Raw genomic sequence first — 11,329 nt, 5'->3', positions numbered from 1 at the left:
CTTTTTACCACCTCCACCATTTTCCTCTTGCTAAAACAAGGCCAGGCTCAAGCTAATGATGTAGATCTGTCTCAGGACCAGTTGTAGACCCTTTCATCAGCTTTGCATCAAGCTGAATACACTGCATTGAATGTCAGCAGCATTATTTTTACTTATGTTTCTTAGAGGTGATCAAAAGATACCTCATCATCATAAGGGGCTTTGCTTCATTACTCATCTTATCTTACTAGAATTGTCTTTTGCCTGGATAAAACCACAGTCTGGGGATCTGGGAAGATGCCTTTGTAGTATCTTTTGGTGGAAGGAATGAATAAAATCAGCAAGCTTCATTGCCATGTATGACACAGTGCATGTTCATGTGAATGTTTTTGCTTGTAACTGACATTAATTTCACATGCATCAGTGATCAAAAAGAAGCAGAAGAGGATTTAAAATAATTGAGTGAACTCTCTATAGCCACTGTATGAATAAATAAAACAGGTCAAGACTCAAGTCCAGTGACCAGGGAACATCCCACCATAGCACAATTCAACTCACCTCCAGAGCACAGTAGTCAAATCTAGATTAGATCCTTGATCTGCACCAACAATCAGACCTAAACACTACTTGACATAATGCTAGTTGGCCAGGACAACAGCAATCCAGGATTATGAACTAGCAGTTTATCAGTCATATGCCAAGGCTTGTGCCCATTCCCTGGATCTTTGAAAAGTACTGACATGTTTGAGCTGCTGCTCCTAGTCTTGCACCAGTCTTAATTTCTCAGAAAGACTATGGGATGCTTGCAGGCTTTAATTCAGCTATTAATGGTCCTACCCTGTGGATTGTGTGTTCAGTAGGTGGCTCCTTCTTTGGGCAGCACAAGATTGAGGAAAACAGTCTCCTTTTGTGTCTCCAGCTCCTGTCTCCAATCATCAAGGCCAAAGTCCCTATGGACTGAAAACAATCCTGAAAGCCCCAAACCATCCCCATCTGTCCTAAAACCAGCCTGGAGTGGGAGATGGTATATCAGTTGCAAGAAATCCCCAGTGCAGCAATCATTAATGACAAGGTGGCAGCACTATGACCAGGACCTATCTCACCAGGCTTTTGATGTCTACAGACAGTCTACAGACTGTGCAGACATTCTGTCTTAGAGCTTTCTGCAATCAAGAGAGGGAAATTGACACTTGCTACAGCACAACTAATCTGATCTGCTTTAAACATTTACTTTAAGATGAAGACAACTGTGGTCTAGAAGTACCTGTTTTATTCTCTATTGGTAGCTAGTCTAGACAATTACTCAGATGGAGCCATATGCTCAATCCATATATTGTTACCCTTGCTCCTGGCTTACAGGTAGAGCAGAATCAGCAAAACGTGTGATACCAACAATAAACCAAGATGAGGAGAATTGACGAAAGGGCACAACTGACAGTCTACGGAGACATTTGTCCAACAGAGAAAACTGGAAACCATTCTGAGGGCTCCTGGCAAAGACACTGGGGCATTCAGTGTTGTTTTTTTTCTTATGAAAGTGCTGCCAACTCACAACTAGTCTTTTTCTCCTGAATTAATGCCATTTAATTATAAGATTCACTGTTTATGAATGGGAAATTTTGGCTGGGGTACCTATGGGAAGTATTTGGTTTCTTAAGGTTTCTAGACTGTTTTTTTCTGAGCAATTTTATCTTGTAATTTTAGGAAACAATTTTAAATATTCAGTCAGACCTTCACTGCTGCCAATAACACCTGGCAACCTGGTTACATATACAGAAGATCTCATCCATCATCCTTAAAACGTCAATCCTGTATTCCACACTGGGGCAGAATTCCCTTCCAAGGCACTAGGAATTCTTCCAGAATAAGGAAGACAGAACTGGGTTCTCACTTTGTCCAGGTTCATCTCTTCTTGTGTTTTGGTTTTCATCCCCTTTGACAGAAAATAAAATTTGCTGTAGTTGACCATTTGAGTATCAGCTTGTAACTAGGTCTGAGACTGGCACACACCCAATGTTCCAATCAAAGCCAGAAGACTGAGAGAGACAGAGAGTGAGAACAGCCCCTGTAAAGAACCTGTCATCCAATTTTGCAATGTTCCAGAGAAGGAAAATCTTACTTACTGACCCCTGTGGTTACCAGCTTATACCTTAAAGCATGAAATTTGATTACCTTTCTCCTCTAACTGGTCATCAAATAATCCTACCATTGGCTGTTTTTTAATTATTATTCCAATCAGAGCATTTGACTCATTGATCTTCTACAGAATGAATCCATCAGTCTTGTTTTGTCCTTCATATGGTTTTTGCACTTTCTTTTGCATCTGTTAGAGTCCCACTTTAATTATAGTGCACTGCTGTTTGGCAATGCTCATAACACTCGGGCGTGCATTAATTGATCTTTGGACAAACTCTCTTTCCCCATCTGCTTCACTGTTTTGTTCCATTCAATTTCATCCAACACTTCTTGCATCGAATTGTGCCGTAATTTCCTCTGCTGAAGTTCAGCATCCTTCGTGCTCAACCCCTGGGTCTCTCCATAGTTCTAATTACAAACCTGGAGGATTTAGCTGGAATTTTAATGGTAATATAATATTAAGGCTAGAGCCAAAAAAAAGTACTGTACTTTGGAACTACCACAAACTGAGAGGCAGATCAGGGAGTAGGTTTTAAACACAAATGTGCAAAAAACATTTAAGGAGACTTATCCTTAACTTAAATTCTTTTTTTTTTTTTTCCTTGACCAACTCATTTTATTAGGGAACATTTAATTTGCTAAATTGAAATATTCAGACTCTTTAAAGAGAAGAGACTGCAAAAATGTAGTAAGCATTTCATGCCAAAATGTTATTCCAGAGTTTGCCACCCATTTGTGTTCCAGTAGAAATGCTTGCCTCCCACTCCTTGGCACTGGCTCAAAACTCTTTTTCTCAAAGGAGGTGCTGAAAAAGCATCTGAGTATTAATTTGTCTTTTGTGGGAGGTTTTAGTGTTGTTATAAATCACCATAAATCACAAATCAGGCTTTAAATGGGAGACTTCATAAGCTGCTCTCACTGCACAAGGCTGTGAAAATGAAAAGCTTAAAGCAAATGTTATCTTGATGGGTTGTATTTAAATTGCTTCTAGCAGACTCAGTGGCCTGGTTTTGCCAGTGTCTGACCTTCTATTCCAAATAGCGAAGGAAAATGTGGTGGACATCTCCTTCTAAAGTGATGAACATGATTCAAAGCACCATTTGTCAAAGGGAGCTGCTTCAAGTACCACATTCAAATTTATTGGGCGGACTTTTCCATAGGGATCTCATATCCTTTCAAATATAATGGGTAATTACCCAGCACACAATCTGAATTTAAGATCTTAAGCACCACAAAAAGCACTTCTTGTTCTGATATCAAATACGTGTGATTCCATACATGCAGTTCTGAGTGTTTCAAAACTTCATCCAGCCATCAAGTAATACCCTGCGTTTACATGACATTTTTCATTGTGAGGTATTTTTCTGAGTCTGACACACCAACCATGTGTAGGTAATTATCAGTAATCATCATTAATTGTTTTTTCTATTCTTTTTTCCATTTTGGCATCAACTTTGAAACAGCAGCTTAACGTGGGCTCATCAAATCTTTGTGAAGACAACATTTCTGAATAGAAGCTGTATATGGAGTTCAACAAGACAAAGCGTTCCAACTTGGAGTATAGCCAGGACATCAAAGTCATTGCTAGAAATCATGGGATCTTTAATGCCCACAAAGTGGTCAGGACCTCCACTGAGTTTTATGAGTGTAATGTCTCACCCGAAGAACAACTTCTTCAGCAGCACAGTACCCCATTGTATTGCACTGGACTCGTTCATGTGCGAGGAGAAGAGTACCATTCAGTGAATCGTTCGTGCCAATGCGTCCAGCAGACCAGGTTGTCTTAGTGTGTCTTCCAACCCAGCAGACCACCTGTCTTGACTCACCACATGTGGCTGAATTCCAGCGGAAGATGGCAAAGCTCTCGACCTTCTCAGATAAAGACATTTTTGGGATCTCAAGGGATTTGTCAAACTTCACGGAATTTTGTTCATACCTTCATGCTTCAGCCTGACCATTTGCAGGGTGGAAGGGAATCCAAACAAGGGCTGGGTTGCTCTTACTTTGGGTCTACAGCAGCTGGGGTTAGCATCTGAGCCCTCCCAGAGGTCCAATGACAATAGGCTACTGAAAAAATGCACTGAATCAGCATGTCCTACCACTGCCTAGGCCAAAATACCTTTTAGTGCATGGGATCATACTTCAGGTGACTTAAATACCCTTGAAAAATCTGCTTAGCTGGGAGAAGCAAGCTGTGGATATTGTAATTGCTTTCCCACCTGTGCTGGGTATTTTAAGTTTGGTTGTTTCTGTCAACGTGCAGACCCTGCTCTAAGTTTAATTCAGCAATGTTGAGCTGGCACATTGTCCATAGGACAAGAACTGAGTGCAACTCAGCATAGTTTGAAAGACAGGTTTTCAGTGTCCCCTGCCCTTTAGATCCCACCACAGTGGCTTTTAAACACTTCTCTGCCCACATCCAACAGCCTTACAGCAGCTCTCTGCAGAAAAGAGGAAGCCAAATGGAAAGCTTTATGTACATCAAGAATTTGTAGACTAGTTTTACGATGTCAAAGCAACAGCAATAATTATGGCACTATCCCAGGTTCCAAACTGACAGTTCAACTCACTGTCCCAACCTCCTGTAGCTCATCTACCCACACTATCAGTTGATAGGGTCATAAAGTGAAGGCTAGGTCATTATTTTCTGCAAAGGAAAAGGTGAAAGATCACCTCATTATTTAAATAAATGCAACTTTTTAAGCTTCTGTAGGGGGTTTAGGTAGAAATTAGAGGCCTTTGTGCATAACTGGGTCTTCAGTGACATCCAGAGACAGGTCCTGGGGGCATAGTTAAGAACCTAAAGAAATTTCTGGGTAAAAAGGAAAGTTTGCAACGAATCTAGTGAGGGCAGTGCAAGGTAGACATGAAAAAAAAAGCAGCTTGGATGCTGGCTTGGTCTGAAAGTGAATTTTAGATACCTAAATTCTCCTTTGGTTGGGATTTAGGCTGACCAAATCCTATCTGAAGAACACAAGCATCATACTTTATGGACTGATCTGGATTAGGAGGCATTGCTTTCAAAGATGGTCTGGAAATCACAAAGGAATCATCTGACCATGAGCAAACCATGATGCAACACAAAGAATAACTTCAGAGCTTGGGCTTAAATAAGCACATTTTGAGTAAAAATAGAAAGTGTATGTGAGGAGGTATGTGTCATGGCAGAAATATCATGGGTTGTCTTGGACTTCTGGGTCTGGGTCTGTTCTCCAGACTTCTGCAGTGAAGTAGAAAAAGATGCAAACATTTCCAGAAAGAATCATGAGGATTGTTTAAGGATCAGAACAGGATAATGGTTACAGAATCACGACCCCTGACAGTATAGTGTCCATGAAGGACAAGATTAGGGGTGATTTGACAACAGTCATTTGGTGCCCAGGTGGAGAAGGGAAGTTTGATTGCAGAGATATTACCAGTGTAAACAGCAAAGAATTACAATAAATAATGACTGGGAGTGGAAGTTATACAAGTCAGGCAAAATAAAGCATGAAAGCATATGATGACATGTAATTAGCTATTAACACCTCTGATAGAATATTGTCCCTGGGAAATCTGAACATTTGGGTATTTTTCACCCCCTTAAAAATCCTTATCTCAAATACAGATCTGAATTAGAAGAAGGAGTAAACCCACAAGAGGTACTGAAGGCTGTAGAGACAACTGTAGAGACTTCCATGCCTCCAAAATCCATGGAAGCATGAAGGTTTGGAATTCCATCTGTTGCATGACTGTGCAGAAGTCATGCTACAAGATTTCTCTGAGTATGAAAAAGGGGATCTGCCTAGAGTACACTGTCATTGGAGAGCCAAAGTTTTGAAAACAGGGTAAAAAATATGTTTTTTGTAGCATTAACATCCTTCCAGGTTTTACATTTATCCAGGTTTCTGGAAAGAAAGTCTTATAGTTTGTGGGAGAGAGAAAGTACAGGATGGAGAGAAGGGAGAGAGGGAAGTATTGTTGACTTTAATTTTTACTATGGTTTGTTAATTTTGGCATGTGGGAGGTGGAATAGCTCCTGGCTTTTATTTTATTGTGATTATACTCTTTAATGTTGGCAAACACCCCTGGAGCTGACAATAGGCATTTTTCAGTAGCACATTGTTATGAATAAACTAAAACTAAAACAATGAAGCTAAACACAAAACTGAGTGTGTGGTTATCTTAAAGTGACACCCTAAGGCCTTACTGTTGTACTTTCAAACTGTTTAAGCCTGTCACCCTGGCAACAAATAGATAAAAGAACAAAGACACACATTTACCTCTTGGAAATGAGGAAAGCATTTGTAGGACTAATTCCTGTGGTCTTTCTGCAGTTGAGCAGTTTTATCTGAGTAAGATGTAAGAAAAGACATCAGAGTTTGGCCATCCAATATATCCTGGTTCTGTCCTTTCTTCTACTACTTAAACAAAAACTAAGTGTCTATGGAATTATGATTGCCTGAAATAAGATACAGGAAGTAAGAGTGTAAAATAAGGAATGCTTTTGGGTGAAAAGTGTGTTCTTGAATGATGCACATCAGCTAAATGCTGACATACATTATGTGTTTAGAGATATAGCACTGAGGCCACTATTTTTAATTCCATAAACTTATGTCTCTATAAGAAGTATTTGTATAATAGTTGTCTATACTTTTATTCATCTATTCATGTACATGCTAACATACACAAGCCTGCACATTAATAAAATGTCATTCCTTAGAGGCAAAGGCACCTTTGCTTACGGATTTTCAAAGGCAAGAAACTCCTAGTGTTTAACCCATAAATAGATTTGAAAGCAATTTCAAAAACTACATTGTTTTTTGCACTGGTTTGTTAAAATCTGTGGGTCTCTGTTGGTTACTTCACGGTAGCAACTCAAAAAGCAAGACAAAACTGAGGGCAGGGAATAACATGTACACATTGATTTGGAAGCTGTCCTACACTTGATGAATATGAAAGATTAGCTCCTAAGTCCCAGAGATCTGGGGGCACATCAGCTCAGCAGAATCACACTGGTACTGTGGCTGTGGCACTGTGGAAGAGGAGAGTGTTTTCTTTCTTAATATTTAGTTAGAAGTTACAAATATAAGGAGGGTGGAGAAATACACACTAGGAACTTCCAATGCTAGCTGCCTTCCCCCAGTGTGCAGGCTGTCACCATTGCCCAGTTTCAGGCATTGCTTCAGCAACTAATTTATGATATAAAGAGACAGTTTAGAGAGACACTGGAAGTGGAAAGCTGGGAAGGGACTTTTGACAAAGGCAGGGAGTGAGAGGACAAGGGTTTAAAACTTGAAGAGGGGAGATTTAGATTAGACATTAGGATGAAATTCTTTAGAAAAGGATATTTAGATTCTTTAAAGGGGAGATTTAGATTAGACATTAGAAGGGTGGTGAGACACAGGAACAGGTTGACCAGAGAAGCTGTGGAAGTCCCCTCGCTGGAAGTGTTGAAGGCCAGGCTGGATGGGGCTCTGAGCAACCTGATGTAGAGGGAGGTGTCCCTCCTATGGCAGGGGGGTTGGATCTAGATGAGCTTTAAGCTTCCTTCCAACCCTGGCCATTCTATGATTCTATGACTCCTTAGCCTTCTATGATTGGGAGGGTTCTGTACAAGACAGAAATGGGCCTAAATATGGATTGTTAAAGACAAATTTTAAATTATTTAATTCCTGTCCAAACAAAAAAGATTTGGTCTACTTCCTTAAAATGGATTTTATTTCACTACAGATAAGGAACAGCAATGATTAGGGTCCGGTAAAGTAAAAAATCTTTGGAATTTTGGGGGCTCCTCAGGAGTGGGCATGTATATTTTTGGAATTTATTGCTTCTCCTTAGGAAATTAATCCTGAAGAAAGACTCTCTCCTTTAGAACAATATCCTGAAGACATATATCATTACATTCATTATTAACAGGTGACAGCTGGGTCAAGACCACAGGAGAAGAATTTAGCAGGTGGTCTTGTGAGGTGACTCATATCACTTCTGCTTTCTGCTTGTAAGAAGAAGTGAGGGAGATTCAGCAGAAGACTATCTCCTACCAAAGGAGGACTGTGCCAACAGGAAGCAGTACCAGTGACTCAGTGGGTGGCACGCTCTCAGTCTGAGCCACTGCTGCTCCCAGTTGTCACCCAAACTGATGCTAGGAGGGTTTGGGTGGTACAGAGATACCATCTTTCAGACAAGGGGGACAGATCATCACCTGAGTTCTCATGGTCTTTTTTCTTCTAATCATGATTTTTCATTTTTTATACTATTGAGTTTGGGAACTGATAGTTCCTAGAATTAGCAGTTCATTGACAGAAACCTGCTGAGTTTAACTAAGCATGTCAAGTAGGCCACAATATGAAAGTATCTCTCCCTGCTCAAGAGGCTGGTGCTTGTATCACAGCTACATGTTTATTAGCAGGTGGAACTCCATTGCTACAATACAGGATTGGCTTCCTCCTCCACACGGATTACCAACCAGACAGACAAGGCCCACAGCATTGCAAGGCTTGCAATGGGGTGAGCAAAAGGATTGAGCAGAAGAAAAGTCTGAACCAAAAAGCAACTAAATGCCATATATTTATATATTATATATACATATATAAAAAATTAAAAATTTATATATGTATAAAGTAACCCTACTAAGCAAGGATGGCAACCCTGCAATATCTTCCCCAAATGGCTGCCAAGTCTGCTGTGCTAAACAAAAGCCAGATCACCTTTTCCTTTTTCTCTTCAACATGTGGCATAGGGGCCATCTGTGCTCCAATACTCTAAACACAGTGGAATCTCCAGGGAGATGGGATCTCTCAGGCTGAGGCTGGATGGGAGCTCAGTTTTTCATCCCAGAAGAGCACAGTAATCACCAACCTGTTACACAGATGCAAAGCCACCTCTGCCTCCCTGTACTTTGAGGCTCCTCCAACCTTGACCATGTTAGTTATCCTCTAGGAGCATCTACTAGCAGGAGCCTGGGCTGAGGTGTGAGTTCAGCATCAATCTGCTCAGCCTCGTGAAGATTGGCAGTCTGGACATGGGTAGCAGTAGTTTTGAGAGTAATCTGAAAACCTAACTAAAAGTATGTACAAAACTAAAGTATTGATTAAATAATGAGTTTCAGTTGCAGGAATGAACACCTCCATTCCACCTACACCTTGTACTGGCTCTGGCCAGAAATAATTTGCTGCATTTGCATGGGAATCTTGTGACAGAGCCAGAAAACAATCTCTTCAGTCATAAACCTTCGCTGACCCTCAAGTTACATTAATAATACCATTTTTGGGGGGAAGCATTGCTCTTCCAGTTGCTTTGCAAGATGTTTTGCTCCAAATTTGCCTGCTGGTTGACCTGCAAGAAGAACCTGGAGTCCACCAAACTTCTGCCCTAAGACAGACACCACACCTGCCTGCTGCTACATCTTGCCTCTTGGGCTGGATTTGTCCCACCTGGTAGAATGGGTAGCGGGCAGAGCTATCTGAGTTTCCTTAGAAAGTTACTGGATTTATCAGCAGTAACCCTACAACAGAGTTGTTCTGCATTCAGAAGTACAGCTTTTACCTCGAGGCAGGGTTATATACAAAACACGATGAAAAATAACAATATACCCCTCAGAGTCTTGTTGAGTTCTCTTACAAGGAGGAAATCATATTGGGATGTGCCTTTTTTCTGCCCACTTCATTCACGTGGGTTCCACTAATGGTCTTTCAGTACCTAAAGGAGACTTATAAGACTGATTGGAACAGGCTGTTTAATAGGGTCTGTAGTGACAGACAAGGGGCAATGGTTTTAAACTAAAAGAGGGTAGATTCAGGCTAGCTATAAGAAGAATTTATTTTAATATTTTATTTTATTTTATTTTTTTACTGTGAGGGTGGTGAAAAACTGAAACAGGTTTCCCAGAGAAGTGGCAGATACCTCATTCAAGATCAGGCTGGATGGGGCTCACAGCAGTCTGATCACAAAATCACCAAGGCTGGAAAAGACCTTTAAGATCATCAAGTCCAGCCTATAACCAACACCACCATGTTGGCTAGACCATGGCACTAAGTGCCACATCCAGCCTTTCCCTGAACACATACAGGGATGGTGCCTCCACCACTTCCCTGGGAATTCCATTCTAATGTACCCATGGCAGTGGGGTTGGACTAGATGACCTTTAAAGGTTCCTTCCAAAAAAACCCAACAACATTCTATGATTCTGTAATTGCTGCTGTAGAGACAAATCATCCATGTTCACTGAAATCTCCACTGTAAAGCAATGTAATTGAAGAAACAAGCAGCAGAGATGGGGATCCCCTGGGATTTCTAACAGATACCAAAAAACCTCTCAGATAATTTTATCTCTTGTGAAGTGACAGAACTCCAGGCAGCACAAAATTCCATAGTTTCCTTGAAATCAGTGCAACCATGGCAAGTCTACACTATGACTGTCTATAGCAACAAATGAAGTATTCAAAGCAATTCAGGGCAATACATTTATCTCATGTGAATTAGATTGGATACTTTGACTTTGGGGCAAATACAATGATTTGTACTGCCCAAGGCTATGGGCCAAAGCTTTTATTATGCCTTTCAGCTGTTAAAGATGCTTAAGAAAGAAATTCCTAAAAATAGGGAATTTCTTCTAGAGAACAGTGACTGTAAAAGAAGCACAGGGATGAAGCTGGCCAAATGGATAGACCTTTACATGATCACAATAAAGAAATAAAATTTAAAAAAGAATGATTGCACTGGAACAGCCCTAAGCTTTTTTTTCTTCCCAGAATGCAGATCTGGGATATTTTTGTTCACGTCTTGATAGTTTTTATTGGGAGATAATTTATAGGCCAGCTGATGTCAGCAGAATCAGAGTTTAGTGTGATTTCTTCTTTTTGCTCAGCAGTGCTGTATTTATTGGCTTGTTAAGTTTCATTTTAGTAAGGTGCAGCCTGAGCCAATGGAACATAACTTTGAAAAACTTCAGCGAACAGTGTCTCTTCATGCACTTTGTACTCCCCCTCATGCTTTATATTCTCATAATATATTAAAGGCTTCTCATGTCACCTTCCAAGAAATATCCAACTTCTGCTCATAAATAATTTTTAACAGCTTTGACTTTTCTGAATATTTGTGCTTTTTATTTTTTTATTCCCACTTTGTCTCACAAAATGACAAGTTCAGGGGCAAAGCCTGATTGACTGAGCCACATTAGACATTTCACAACTGTCTAAGCATAGTTCAGATATCACCAAACCTACTCAAAAGG

This window comes from Chaetura pelagica, unplaced genomic scaffold (assembly GCF_000747805.2).
Source record: "Chaetura pelagica isolate M959 unplaced genomic scaffold, ChaPel_1.0 scaffold99, whole genome shotgun sequence".
Taxonomy (NCBI): domain Eukaryota; kingdom Metazoa; phylum Chordata; class Aves; order Apodiformes; family Apodidae; genus Chaetura; species Chaetura pelagica.
Note: the sequence above shows the minus strand (reverse complement) of the source record.